This window comes from Paramormyrops kingsleyae, chromosome 1, assembly GCF_048594095.1.
Source record: "Paramormyrops kingsleyae isolate MSU_618 chromosome 1, PKINGS_0.4, whole genome shotgun sequence".
Classification (NCBI taxonomy): domain Eukaryota; kingdom Metazoa; phylum Chordata; class Actinopteri; order Osteoglossiformes; family Mormyridae; genus Paramormyrops; species Paramormyrops kingsleyae.
In genome coordinates this window covers 52,633,394-52,648,382 of record NC_132797.1, presented here as the reverse complement: position 1 = coordinate 52,648,382, position 14,989 = coordinate 52,633,394, and positions in this window count along the sequence as shown.

Here is a 14,989-nt window from a genome sequence, read left to right as displayed (position 1 = left end):
CAGGGAGGCATTGCGCAAGGACGCCTATTGTAGTATGTTATCGCAAGCAGCATCACTCGGACAAAAGGGGCAATTGGAGCACACTATATTGCCTGGGGGGAAGGGGTGAGCCTGGCCAGCTTACCCCCTGCCCACATGCAACTCTAAATTTAGTATAAAGGAAGGGGGAGATCCCAGTACTGACCGGAGTTCAGCCGTGGGATAGAGCGCGCATCGCCCGGCACATTCTCGGAACTCACGTGTTGGTCTCCTGCCAGGACTGAAAGGGCTCCCCAGTCCATGAAGGTGGGTGATGATAGCATGTCCGAGTGTAAATAGCTTTGCAACTGCTTATGCTCTCCCTTGATTGTTGCGAGTAAATTATCGCCGCTTGTGATAATATTTCGTAACTTTTTATGTTTCCTTGCTTCTTGTATGTGTAATTGCTTCTTTTCTATATATATTCATACCTTTGCACCTAATACTATTAGCTATAAGATATATATTATTTGATATCCGTTGTAGTACGAGTTGTTTTGCATTGCCTTCAATATGATAGCTCAGTATTGGTGTTAATGCGAGATCATTTTGTATTACTTATTAAAGTGGTATTTGAGTGAACCTAAGCGTGCCTGTTTGTTCCTTCGAGAGCCCTATATCCCCCTCTCATCCATTTTAAGACACCCTCCTACTCTAATGATGCCACAATCTAGCACAGGATCAAGTCTGCAGAGCTTACTGCCCTTTTGCACTCTGGATGGAGTTGTTTCCAGTGTTGCCATCTCAACTGGGAACGACGATTTCTGAACATAGGTGATGACAGCTCTTTCTGCCAGTGAAATATCCTCCACTGTAAGGAAATGTCCGTTATGTTTAGTCCTTAAAATATCAAAGTCAGAATTAATTTTCCTCTTCTGTGTATGAATAGTACAGGGAATTAAGGAAAGCTCCCTTTTCCTTTTAATGATCAACATTAAGACGTTCTTAAGTTTCAGATACCAAGCCACTGCTTTAAGCAGCATTATCCAATCCGAAAAGAATGAGATAAGCTGATCTGTGGGAGTTTCAGTGCTCCTTGCTATCATGGTAAATGCAACAGCATTTTTCCTGACTTCTGGATCACCTTCCAAATCCGATCTTGAACTTAATGCTTCCTCCACTGGCCAACCTTTCTCAGGCTTCCACAGGAACTCAGGGGCACACATCCATCTTGTCTGCTGCATAAATTTCTCAGCGCTCAGTCCTCTTGAGGCATCATCAGCAGGATTATCTTTACTGCTTACATATCTCCACTGAGACAGATTGCTATTGTCACAAATCAGTGACACTCTGTTGGCTACATAGGTTTTAAACCTGGTCCGGTCATTGTTGATATACTTGAGCACCGTCTGACTGTCAGTCCAGAAGACTGAGGACTCTAAGGCAAGGTGTAATTCTTTCCTTAGCATTATGTCAACCTTGACTAACGGTGCTGCAGCAGCCAGCTCCAGTCATAGTATAGTGATATGCTTTAATGGAAGCACTCTGGACTTTCCTAAGGCAAAGGTAACATGCACGACATTCTGAGAGTTCACAAACCTTACGGAGCTCACTGAGCCATAGCCACTCTCACTGGCATCAGCAAAGTGATGTAGTCGTGCACATACTGGAATTCCATAATCCTTGGGTTTCATGCAACGCGGAACATAGAAGCATTTAATCTTCTCTAGGCTGCCTGTCCATTCCACCCATCGGTTCAATACAGCCTGTGGCAAGGGTTCGTCCCATCCAAAGCCTCTCTGGCAGAGCTCCTGTAGCAACTGCTTGGCTGGAAGAATGACAGGAGCAAGAAGGCCGAGTGGATCAAAACTGAACTCACAACAGAGAGTATGCCTCTGCGGATATGTGGCTTCGAGCTGAGTTGTGAAACTGAAAATGGTCGTACTCAGCACACCACTGCAGACTTAATGCTCTTTCTGTGGGTAGACTGTCTTTGTCAAGATCTAACATCCTAACTTCCTTTGACCTTTGTGTTTGAGGGATTGAGGTTAGAACTACCCGGCTATTACTAACCCACTGAGTTAGTTGAAATCCACCTTTGCTGCATAACGCAGTGAGATCTCTTACGAGATGGATGGCTTCAGACGCACTGGCAACTGACATTACACAGTCATCAACATAAAAATTGTGACAGTCTCAGCTACTTGAAGGGGAAACCAGCCTTCATTGTCATCAGCAGTTTTTTGTAATGCAAAACTTGCACAACTTGGTGAGGACACAGCACCAAAGATGTGCACCAACATATGGTACTCCTTTGGATTCTGACTAGTGTCACCCTGTGGCCACCACAAGAAGCACAGGTAGTCAACATCAGACCTCTGCACTCTTACCTGATGGAACATTGACTTAATGTCAGCCATAATTCCAATGGGCTCCTTGCGAAATCTCAGAATGACTCCTAAACAGTGTTAATTTCATTGACGAAAAATTTTCGTCATAGTTTTAGTTAACGACCTTTTTTCTCTGACAAAAACGAGACGATAACTAAATAAAAAAATATGCTCAAAGATTAGAACTATGGCGAAAGTTATTGACATTTTTGTCAACGAATAAAAACGGAGACTAAAATATTTGCCAAAGACGAGATCCAATCAGAACTTTGTTGAAGCGGGACGACTTGAAAAGACATCCAATCAGAACTCCCAAGAGCGGTAATACGCTCAGATGCACATAATTGTAGGCGATTGATAGACGATCATCATAAGCACCCGGTTTGAAACAGGCTGTTTTTCATGAAACCTACACGACAATATGTCAGTGCCAGGAAGAAAGCGAAGAGAAGACATATGGATACATTTCCAGTTTAATATTACAGAAAACAAGATGCTTTGTAAGCCATGTGGAGCCACCATCACCAGTAAAAACACAACGCACTTGAAGCGACACTTGCAAGCGAGTCATCCTGAAATCCACGCGGATGTAAGCTTTCTAAAGTCACGTTAGCACTAAAATTCCAGCAGAATGCAAAAATAAAATCCATGTCATGACTACCTTTGGTCAGGTGCAACAATCAGCAACTCTGGTTAGTTTAACGAGCTGTAGCTCAGTGTGTTCACTGGGTAATTTCCATTATATATATATATATATATATATATATTTTTTTTTTTTTTGTGAATTGTAAATGTTTAGACAGAGCATGATCCCTGATGCCATTTTCTTTGCACTTTTTCTTTGAAACTGAGTTTCAACAGTTGAAATAAAGATAAAAATGTATTTATTTATTTATAAATTATTTGTTCTTATTTTATCTCTCTAATTTTTGTATTGCTTTAGTTCTGCACTGCTACTTTCATTTGCTATTTCATTTTCATAAGGAAAGTCATATGCAGCTGGTTCAAACAGAATGAGTAAAATCTATGCCAATGTGTATTGCACATTTAAACCTTAATACCATTCCATTACAAATTGATAACGTTTTTATTTCATCTTCAGAAATACAAGGGAAACTAAAACATGGATTACTGTTTACACTTTATATTTTAGCCGACTAAAACTATTGTAGATTTAGTCGACTAAAATCCTATGATTTTTAGTCGACTAAAACTAGACTAAAACAAAAACAATTTAGATGACTAAATTATGACTAAAACTAAATGACATTTTCGTCAAAAGACTGACTAAAACTAAATCAAAATTTGTTGTCAAAATTAACACTGCTCCTAAAAGAGAGTTAGTCAAATCTGGACCCTGTAAGAGCTCCGTGTTAAGGGACACACTAGGGCTGCACGATATATCATTTCAGCATCGTCATCGTGATGTACGCATGTGCAATAGTCACATCGCAGGATGTGCGATGTTAAGTAACGCAAATTAAATTAAGCGGCGTGGACAACGCTTTTGGTGTTTTTGCTGAACTAACAAATGTCACACTGTTCTTATTCTTAAACAATCCACAAATGTCTGTCTAACATAATTTAAATCAATTTAAAGGTTTTTGGATACGGAGTTGACACGCAGCTTTGCTCCGGCAGCTAACAAACATGTCGATCACAGAACGAACCACCAAGCACAAACATTCTAACCATTTAACCCAGCGTTATTTTGTCACTCATGTTAACTCTCATATGCGATAAGCTTCCATAGTTTAATGCTCATGCTCTGTTTAGTACTGATTAAGTTATCATACCATTATATTTGGGCTAAATCAGTTCAATCTTTCTAGAATGATTAATTATACCAATAGAGCAGCGGTCACTAACAGGCGGACCGCGCCGGACCCGGACCCAGAAGCTGTCCCATACGGACCTGGACCGATAGCCAAAACAGAAAGTTATGATTTAAAACCTGATGGGGCCCTTCTATTTTAACCGCCACAGCTTTTGTAGTCTTTTCGGTAGTGGTTAAGCACTAGAACTGCCGCTTCCCACACCAATGCACATCAAACGCCTTTAACTGCGAAGCGTAGTTCGGTGTATGCAGCCCTTTGTCTGCGCTAATGTGCCATTAGTGTTAATAACAGCAGCAAAGCAACCAAAAAGCCGTAATGTTCCTAACAGAGTGGCTGCTTAATAACAGCAGCGAAGCGAACACCCGCACCCAAAAATCCGTAATGTTCCTAAGAGAGTGGCTGGTCTGTCCTGAAATCATATAGCTGAAAAGTTTTCAAATACAGTATGTATTATATAACATGTTGGATAAATAGACATAGTTTATTGGTGATTTCATGTTCGTGGAAGTTTCCGCTTTTTAACATATGTATAAAGTAATATTATCTGTTATATAGATCAACTGAGGTGAAACAAAAATTGTACGTTTTCAGCATCTGGCACGCCACTCATGATTTCAGACTTGCGCAGGAAATCTTACGGCAAATCTATATTATTCCATTATAAACCTAAAATGAGCTACTTCAAAAGTGTGTTTACATGGTTAAATACAAAAGCATACTATTTACAAGGTAAGAACTGTTACATGTGTGTGCAGACATCTCGAATTGAATTGCACTGAATTAATTTGATTTGACAGTCAGGTACTGATTACATGCAATGTTGATACAACTGATATGCTACTTAAATATACATCACACTAAATAGTTAGACATTATGATCTTCCGGACCTTTGCTTCAAGAAATTTTCTCTAACTGAACCTCTTTAAATTTTAGTTGAATACCCCTGCAATAGAGCTATTGAACTAATTAGAATTTTTAAAATCCCAATATCGCAATATATATCGCAGAAAGAATAAATATTGCAATGTGATTTATTCCCAATATCGTGCAGCCCTAGGACACACCATGGTCTACTACTACTCTGAGTTTTTTCTTTTTTGGGTGATACACCCCGTGATGTGGGATGTACCAAAATTTTCCCTGGGACTGTGTTAACTCTTGCTGTGGCACCTCCTCTGTGTAGTTATTCTCGAAAATGTTGTCAAAAAAGGCAACATAGTCCAACCTGAACTGTTCATCTCTTTTCATTTTCCTCTTTAGGCCTTGTAAGCGTTGTTCTGCAACTTGGCGATTGTTAGGCATGCAAACATTGGGGTTTCTGAAAGGTAGCTTCAGGTAATAATGCCCATCTTCCTGAGTAGCATCACTGGCCATCTTTAAAAACTGCTTGTCCTCAAAAGACATCTCTGTCTTCTCCTGGGATGCTACCTCATTGAAATCTTGGTTGTACTGAGCAACCGAAAGCTCCTCCAAATGTGCAACTGAAATTCTATTCACGGTCACACTCCCAGCACTACCACCTTCAGTTCTTAATGGTCCATTTACAACCCACCCCAATAGGGTTCTAACTGCATAGGGGCCCCTGCCTTGGCTGTTAATAACTTCCCATGGTTCTATAAACTGTAGAGCATTGGTTCCAATCAACAACTCCACCTTTGAAGAAACAGGAAGTTTGACCTTATTCAAATACGGCCACTGTGCCAAGTCCTTTTGCTTGGGAATGCTGTTTGTGGTGACTGGCATTTCCTTTTGAGTAAAAACATCAGGCAGCAGTAAGAAGTTATCATTGTCTAATGCAGAAACTTAAATTCCAGATACCACATTAGTAGGAACAGGCCTTTCTTGATTCATTGTACGTAGCAGAATCTGCGTTTTTCTACTCTTCAAATTCAGCCGAGACATAAGCTCCTCAGAGCAGAAGGTAGCAGAGGACCCAGGATCCAAGAAAGCATACACTTGCAAGACCTGATTGTCCTTTGTGGCCTTAACCTTAACTGGGACAATGGATAATAGACTTTCATGGTCTCCGGCCCCTGTATGACCACATAACTCTGCTGATACACTACCTATTGCATCAGCTGGGTTTTCCTTTTTTTCCCTGTATTGTCTTTATGGTCAATATGCAAGACACTTGGGTGAGTCTGCTTGCACTCTCTGCAGCTAAGACGCTTTTTGCAGTCTTTGCTGATGTGTCCTGTGGAGAGACAGCCAAAACACATGCCCATGATCTTTAAAAAGCTAAGCTTATCTTTATGTGTTTTCCTTAAAAATGACTGGCACCACTCCAGCTTATGGTTACATTTACAGAAGGGGCAAGAGGGTTCAGGCTTTGTCTCAGCAACGCTTGTGGCAAAGCTACTGCCAGATGACCTAGAGACTTGTGACTTGACCAGAAACATAGGTGCTTTAGCCTTTCCTCTATTGGTGGACTGGTCTTGTAGATCTCCAAACACTGGATGGGCTTGCTTTTCAATAAAACCAACAAGATCTAAAATCCTCACCCGGCGATTGCACTCTTCTTGCAGCTCATAAGCCCTGTTGCGCCATTTCTCCCTCAGCTTGTAGGGTAACTTCAATACGATACTTCACATGGTAGATACAGTGTGTAATTCCTCCATTGCATTGCAACTGCTCCTAAGGAACATGGCATAATCTTGCAAAGCTTTGGAATCCTCAAGTGTAATTTGGGACCAAGATAAATTTTATATTCATTTCCAAAAAATTCTTTCAGCAATTGTTTTGCCTTTGGGTAGCCTCTATTAGGTGACATGTATTCACAGCTTTTTACCAGTGTTTGAGCATGACCCTTTGTATATTGTAGAAGAAACTGCAACCTGTCCTTGTCATTGTCCGTTTTACTTTCAATCGTATTTTCAAATGTATGAATAAATGACTTGTATTCCAGAACGTGTCCATCAAAAATTGGAATACTCCCTTGTGGTAATGTAGACAAAAGTTGCTGTTTCACAAGAATCCTTGTCAATTTATTTTGATTTTCTAGAATTTGTACCATATGGTCTTCCTGAGCTGAACTGGGTGTAGAAGGGGCTTGACGCTGTAATACAGTGGGCTGTGTGGCTTGGGCTCCATGAGACTGAGAAAAGACAGGACCTGTGATAGTGGGAATACCATGAGCTAAGGTTTGCTGTGGCTATGACTGACTTTCACTGCTACTGAGTTGGGCTACAAACCGGGGTTGATGAACATCATCAAGATTAAGTGGAAATTGAACATAAACACCTGCCTTGGGCCTAACTACTGGAGAATTCTTAACACAAGCATACAACAAACTCTCCAGTTTCACATCAAACTGTGCGTCTGCTGCTGCCCCTGCTCCAGCTGCAACTTCCGTTGCCTCTGCATCCAACACAGGTGTCAAACCCGGATCTCTCTGCACAGGATTAAATGCAGACATTTCAGTCTCTCTCAGATAGTTAATTTTAGTAGTAGCTGCTGCTATTTCTGTTTGCAATTCAATTGACTCCCTTTTTTTTCTTAATATATGTTCCTACTCTTCGTTTGCATGCTTTTCTTGAAGCTTTATTGCTTTGGCCATTAAAGCTGCTCTTTCAGCTTCTGCAGTAATGCGTAAAGACGAGGAAGAGGAGGATGCACAAGATCTACTGGACCCACTGGACCTATCTATGGCTACTTTCCCAGCTCTATCCACAAGTAGTACTTCTGTACACGGAACAGACAAAGAAACTTCTGCGAAAGATCCAGACTTTTCTACATCTGAAATCCACTTCTTTGCACTCACAAGAAAAGCGTTTATCTGCGCACATGATCTAGGCTGGTACCAATTTTCTTTATCCTCATTTCTCGTTTCATCATCCAACATTTCAATGTAAGAAGCATGTAAAACTTTAAACTCCTCCAATAAGTCGTTAAACTTAATCATATTTCATCAAAAAAATCATTATCAATCATTAAACTACTCATAATGTTCATTCTCCTTGTTATATGCGACATTTTTCCTGATCGAGATGCACGCAAACGCGCTATAGCTTCGTCCATGTCTTGGGGAGTTTTTTCCGCTTCGTCAGAACTTTCCGTTTTACTCAAAACAAAAAACTTCCAAACGTTCAGCCTATGGCTTTTCAATTAACCCAAAACGTTTTCAAAAGACTCAAAAAATAAAAGATCACAGTCTTTCAACACATAACTGTCCTTTGATATTTTTCCAGTCGAAAAATCCAGAAATGCTTATTTTAAACGCACGGTACCTTTTCCGAAGTACGTCCTTGTTTTTGCTCGCCAAGCGTCGGGTCCGCGTTTTCCTGTTTTCGATCCAAGTAATGTTCCAAAAAATATAAACAAACAGCACGTCATTGGCGTTTGAAGTGACAAAATGGAAATGTCCGGTTTTTCCTTTAACCCTCCCGTTTCCTTTAACCCTCCCTTGTCTGACTCGCAGCCTTTAGCTTAGCCCTTCACAAACGGATCCACAAGTTGTTGTTTACTGCTTCTTAATTTATTGCAAAAAAAAAAAACATATTACAAAATTAAATGCGAATCTTCTTGCTGCCTTATCATCTCCAACGATTCCACATGGCAGCAAACAGACCGTGCCTAAAGCCCAAGGCTGAGGTCAATGACGGTATCTGCTGGCCCGCTTCTCCCCTGCCATGTGCCACGTCACCTCCATGGTCTACTATCTGTAGGAGCACCCTCACCATCTGTAGGAGGTGCACTTGTGCCAAATACAATACATCAAGCAATTTACCTATGGCTCCTACAAATATATATATATATATATATATATATATATATATATATATAAACTAAAGGTAAACATCAGATTTGTTATTTAAGAAGAGTGTATCAAACTGGTAGCCCTTCGTATGGCTCAGTAACCATGAAGTAGCTCTCAGTTTCAAAAAGCTTGGTGACCCCTGCTATAACCCCTGTGTATGATAATAAAAACTTGCCTTGCCTTACCATAGACACCGAGAAACGTTCTCCTGAAGACCACATGAACAACTAAAAACTATATGCTGGAAACTAAGACATTCACAAGGTAACTCCATTAAAAGCTCAGTAAAAGTAGAAATGTGTTTATTTTATGATAAGATAACGTGAGCCAACTGACGATGTCTGAGTGCATAGGTCCTTAGGTACTGGTCATAATTGCGGTCTCACTCGTGGGGCTCCACTCCTGGGTCTGTCATGAACTCTGCCAGTAGTTCTGTGTCTTGATGCAAGTCTGCTGATGACACTTTGAGACACATCAAGTTCACGAGCAACATCTGACTGCCTGCCACCGACCCGAAGGCGCGCCATGGCCAGGTGGCGCTGCTCGTCCGTTAATTGACATCGTGTGTTCATGGCTGTTTGAATGATGAACTTGGAATGACTTACTGACAATACCAGCTTTTTATACACACAAAATGTTGAAATTGATGCCACATTGAAAAGGGTTGTCTTTTGGTATTGGCCCCAATTTAAGGCACACCTGTACACAATGAGACCATTACATGGAAAACACAAAATGAGGTGTGTCTATCACCCCAATACAATTGCCTCCCTATCTCAAAAATGTCTGAATTGAAACAAACACTGTATGTATGACATCCACTAAGTCTCTCACAATATCCCTAACTTATTGTGAGTAGTGTATATATTTTTTTGTAATTCCCAAGACTGCAACTTATTCACCAATTTCCCCTCTATTAGACTTTATAAGACTATATATCAATTTTTGAGGATTTCACCACATGCTGTCAGACTGGGAGACATAGGCCTATTCTCAATTTCTTCTGATTCGAGTAAAATTTGTAAGGCACTCCAGAGTGGAGTATGGTTTAGGACGGTAGCGCCGCCACGCTTTCTGGTGAAAGTGAAAATGACATGCATAATGCATTTACAAATTTATAATGTAATAATATATTTTCAACATACAAATAATAGATTTTCAACAAACAAAATCTATTGCTACATTACCGTTGAATGAATCGTTCTCTTGAATTACACACCCTTATGAAAAGAGGTTACTGAGGGAATGATTCTATAAGGCTGTAACTAATCAAAACGAGAACTGACTGGTGCGCCAGCAAAGTGACCTAATTGGGACAGATAGAGGGAGCAGACAGAGAACGTCAGCAGCCCTTACTTATCTTTAGCCTAAGTACTAACCGACTAACTAGAGCAAATGTCAAACATGTGGTTGTCACGTAGACGGAAGGTACCGAGAGAGGGGAGAGATGCCCAAAGGGCTTTAAAAGGGATAGAGCTGATACACATGGTTGAGCTTCTTCCTGTACATGCTGAATGTATGTCAGATGGTCGCTCCCGGATTATAATCTGTCAGAGAATAAACTGGTGACCTGCAACTTCTCCACGTCTCAGCTGTGAATCTCTTCTCATCCACGGACCCGGTGGAGGCCAAACTCCAACACTACTCAGTCAAATGAATCACTACCCTAATGTGAACGCTGGCGGTTGAAAATTCAATTTTATCATATTTTCCGCGCGAAAGTCAAATGGCGCACCAAAAGCAAAAAATATTTGAAACCGCTCTTTATTAATTTTGTGAATGTTTACACGTTTAATATCTGAAAAATAATTAGATATAAAAATGAATATTTTGGAGCCTGTGGTGGTGGGTGCTGGAGCTTGTGTAGGGGGGTGTGGCGACTCGCTAGGGGGGGCAATGCCTTCGAATGCCCCCCCTTGACGCTGGCACTGTTGTAACTGACACTTTTTTATTTTTATTTTATTTGTCAGATGTTTAATAATGCCTTGTATTTTTTACTCTTACAATTATTGCAGAATATCTTCCTACAAACTACCATGAAATGTTCAGCCACAGGATTGTTTGACTTAAATCGTACATCTAAACAAACTTTTCTGTATTTCTGACATGCAAGCAATGCTGTAATCTACCACTCGTCATTGTCAAAGTGCGGAAAGAAACCGAAATAGACGTATATTCCCCAAATCTGTTGATATCAGGATTATGTGTTATTATTAATCATTATATAGGGATACTAAGTATGACAACTGCATGTGTAATCTTTACTAAATATTTTAAATCATTTGGCCCAGTGACATACACAGATTAACTAATTCATGTAAAACAAGCAACTACAGTATATCCCATCCATCCATTTTCTATTCCTGCTTGGGTCTGATGCCTATCCTGGATTATAGGCCTACATGCATATATTTTTTTTAATTAAGCATTTTTTTATTTAGCATTTATTTATCTGTCATGCGCATGGTTCACTGTGTGATGGTGGGAAGGAAAATGCCTGACTGGTTTTGGGATATCTGAGTGGCAGAGCTGAATTGAATTTGGAGTAAACAAAAAAAGGCAATCAACTTTAATCCCATGAAGAGGGTCTTGCATTCTTCCTTTAGACGAGCACACAAAGACAGGCTATATTTGCAGTGAGGATTAATGCTTGCCACAAAAGCTCTTGGCAGACAGTACAAGGGTTTCCCCTTAATTCAAAGCATATTTCTCTGCAGGCTGAAGGTAAAAGGTGTTACCAGCAGTTCACCGGCAGCAGTATCCTACAGAGCGCTTCTGGTTCTGTGGAAGCATATCACTCTGTTACTGCCACTATAAAAAGCCCACAGAAGGTGTCATAACCAGGATGGGTGCACTGAGCAGGGAAGCAGGTGTTACGCTCCAATCTAGGGTTGCAGCCTAACAAAGTGAAAGGGAAGGAGGGATTGGGAAGGACAAGACAACCAGGAGTAGGAGAAGGGAACACGGGACACAAAGGGAGTCTTTTTATGTTTTTTTTTTTATTGTTTTTCACAGACACTTAACAAACACTAGGTGTAATGAACGTCAGGAGTGACAAAAGCCAAAGAAACAAACAAAAACACATCTACCGAAAACAACCACAACCTAAGTTAATCCTAAGTGAACACAACAAAAAGGTGAAACGAAACAACAATGCCTAAGCCTATCTCCCTAAGCAAACAAACAGTAATCCCCACGTTGACGAAGAAACAAAAAGGCAGACACACACCTAGTGGAACACACAAACACACAGCCGAAGTGACAGTATCCTGAGGGGAGATCAAAGAGGCGAAGTCGAAGTACGAGCAAAAGTTCAAAACCAAGCAGACAGTCAAAACCAGGGCGAAGGTACAATAAGGGACGAGGCGAAAATCGGAAACCAAGAACAAAAGCAGTCATACACGAGCATTCAAACCAAAGGCAAAGCGAATTAAGAGCGAGCTAGCAGGCCAGAAGCAAGTAGCAGGCAGACGAAGGGACGAAGCTGCAGCCTCTTCAGCCGACGAACCGGAAACTGCTCCGAAGGCAAGGGAGGCGGGGCCAGGCCCAGAAGGCGGAGTCTAGGGAGCAGTTGACAAATGGGCGAGTGGGCAGGACGTCCGAAGAACCTGTAGGCATCCTCCTGAACTTACAGCATGTAACACTTACGGCACATACCCCAAACTTACGGCACATAACACAGGAGAGGTTGGATGGGATAACACAGGATTTAGTAGGGAATTGAAGCAGGGACATGGAACACGCAAGAAACAGGTAGCACTACACCACAAGACTTCAATGACAGACTTAGGGAAATGGACTGAAATGTGGACTAAAATACACAGAACTCAATGGAAAAAGAGGAGAGAGCTAATAACAAGTGGGATTCCACACAAGGTTAATGAGAGGGCATGGCACACAGGAGGATCGGACGAGCAGGGCATGACAGAACCCCCCCGCCCCACTCCGGGCGCGCCTCAAGGGAGGCAACGGATGAGGCGGGACTAGGACAGGACCTAGGGAAAACAAAACCAAGAACATTAACGAGATACCAGGAACAGGACACACACACAGAACAGTAGAGGTCGACCGATATTGAATTTTACCGATACCGATAGCTAGGTTGGTCCGTACCACAACACTCCATGTAAAATAGTACTAAACTTTATTACAAAAAACAAACAAAAAAACAGTACTGAATCATGAAAATGTGCTATATGAAATAAATATAAATATATTAATAAATATTGAGGTAAATTAAAGACATGCTTTCAAACTGAAACAAAAACTCGCCCAAATAAATAAAAAAAATTACATACAAAATGAATAATAAAAGGCACTCCAAACAATAAACAATACATCTAAAGCATTTATTAACCTCAGTTAAATGTAATGTCACTGTAAAACATTAACCATTTCACATAAATCATGCCTAAAGTGGTCATCTTTAAATGTCAGAGTATTAAATGAATGTTACATAATTATATAAAATGTACATTATATGTGTAGTCTCCCACTATATTTGCTTCTATTTTGAAAACTTTTTTCTCTCTCCATAGGCAGAGGTTGACCAAACTGTTTGTGTAATCTGTTAACAATAGTAATGATTTCATTTTAAACAACAAATATATTATATAGAGAAGGTGAGCAAAGTATCAAGAGAGCTTTTTGAAACTCCGAATCAGTAAAACACTGCGTCGCAAAAAGATTCATTGTTTCGAAGCGCTCCAGTCGGATCCCCCCACCCCCCCGGCAAATCGCACCCTGTGCCTGAAGATAAAAAGAACTGAAATCGAATGCATTCCTGATGGCAACAATCATGACATTAAACATTTGGGTCGGACTTGCGTATATTTTTTCCACATTATTTTAACCACTTGATGTACTGCTAATGCTCTCAGCCTTGTCGACAAACATACTGCTGTTCTTTCTCCAATGCAGAATCTAATCAACAAATGAATTACTTTATATTGAGATGAAAACATGTACTGTAGTGTACTGTATACATACCTTTTCACTGTCTGTGTTTTAAACGTGCATTTGAAGTGTCAGCGTTGTCCGTGCACTGCGCTCTCTCCAGGCAGCTTGCGCTCTCCTTGCAACGAACAGTATCACGTGTCAAAACAAAAGCACGTGCTTTACAGCGATTTTCGCCTATAGAGGCGGCTCTTGCCATAGATATGTTGGCTCTTGCACTGTATAAGGACAACGGACCGTTCTCAGCCGCTTCAGCTCTGACGCAACCCGGAAAAACTATCGGCGTGGATTTTTGCCGATAACCGATAGTTCCGGGAATCAACTATCGGTGCCGATTCATCAGCAAAACCGATACATCGGTCGACCTCTACAGAACAGGCACAGAGACAACAGGCTAGACAACCACTGACAGACCACGGGGAACACAGACAGGCATAGAGGCACCAAAATAGGAAACACAGGGGGAACACCAACAGGAGGAACAACAGGACCAGGAGTGAACAACAAAGGAACGGAGGGACGAGGAGCAGACACAGGGGGCACAAAACCAGGTGGCAGGAAGGCAAAGGACAGGGGAAATGGGGAGCCTGAGGGAACCTTGGTAGGCGAGAGGTCGGAGCCACAGGGGCAGCAGGTGACCGGGAGGCTGGCGCCATAAGGACCCTCAGCGAGCGGGAGGCCACAGCCAAAGGGGACAACTAAGGGAACGAGGAGGGAAGTGGAGGAACCGACAGAGGAGCCAAGGAAGGAGACGAAGGGGACATGGACGGAGGGGAGGAGAGAGCAGTAGCCGCGGCAGGCAAAGGCAACGCCGCAGCCGGAAAAGGCGCAGGCGATCAACGAGTCGGAGGCGGGGATCCGCCGACAATGGACGAGGCGCCGAGGGAGGGATCGCAGGCGACCGACGAGGCGCCGTAGAGGGACTCGCAGGTGACCGTCGACCCGGAGCAAGGAGGACCACAGGCGACCGCCAAACAGGGACCGGGGCAGGGACATGCGGAGCAGGAGCCTCTGTGGGCGGAGCAGGGATGTGCAGAGCAGAAGCCTCTGTGGGTGGAGCAGAAGCCTCGCAGGACGGCATGTCAGCCGC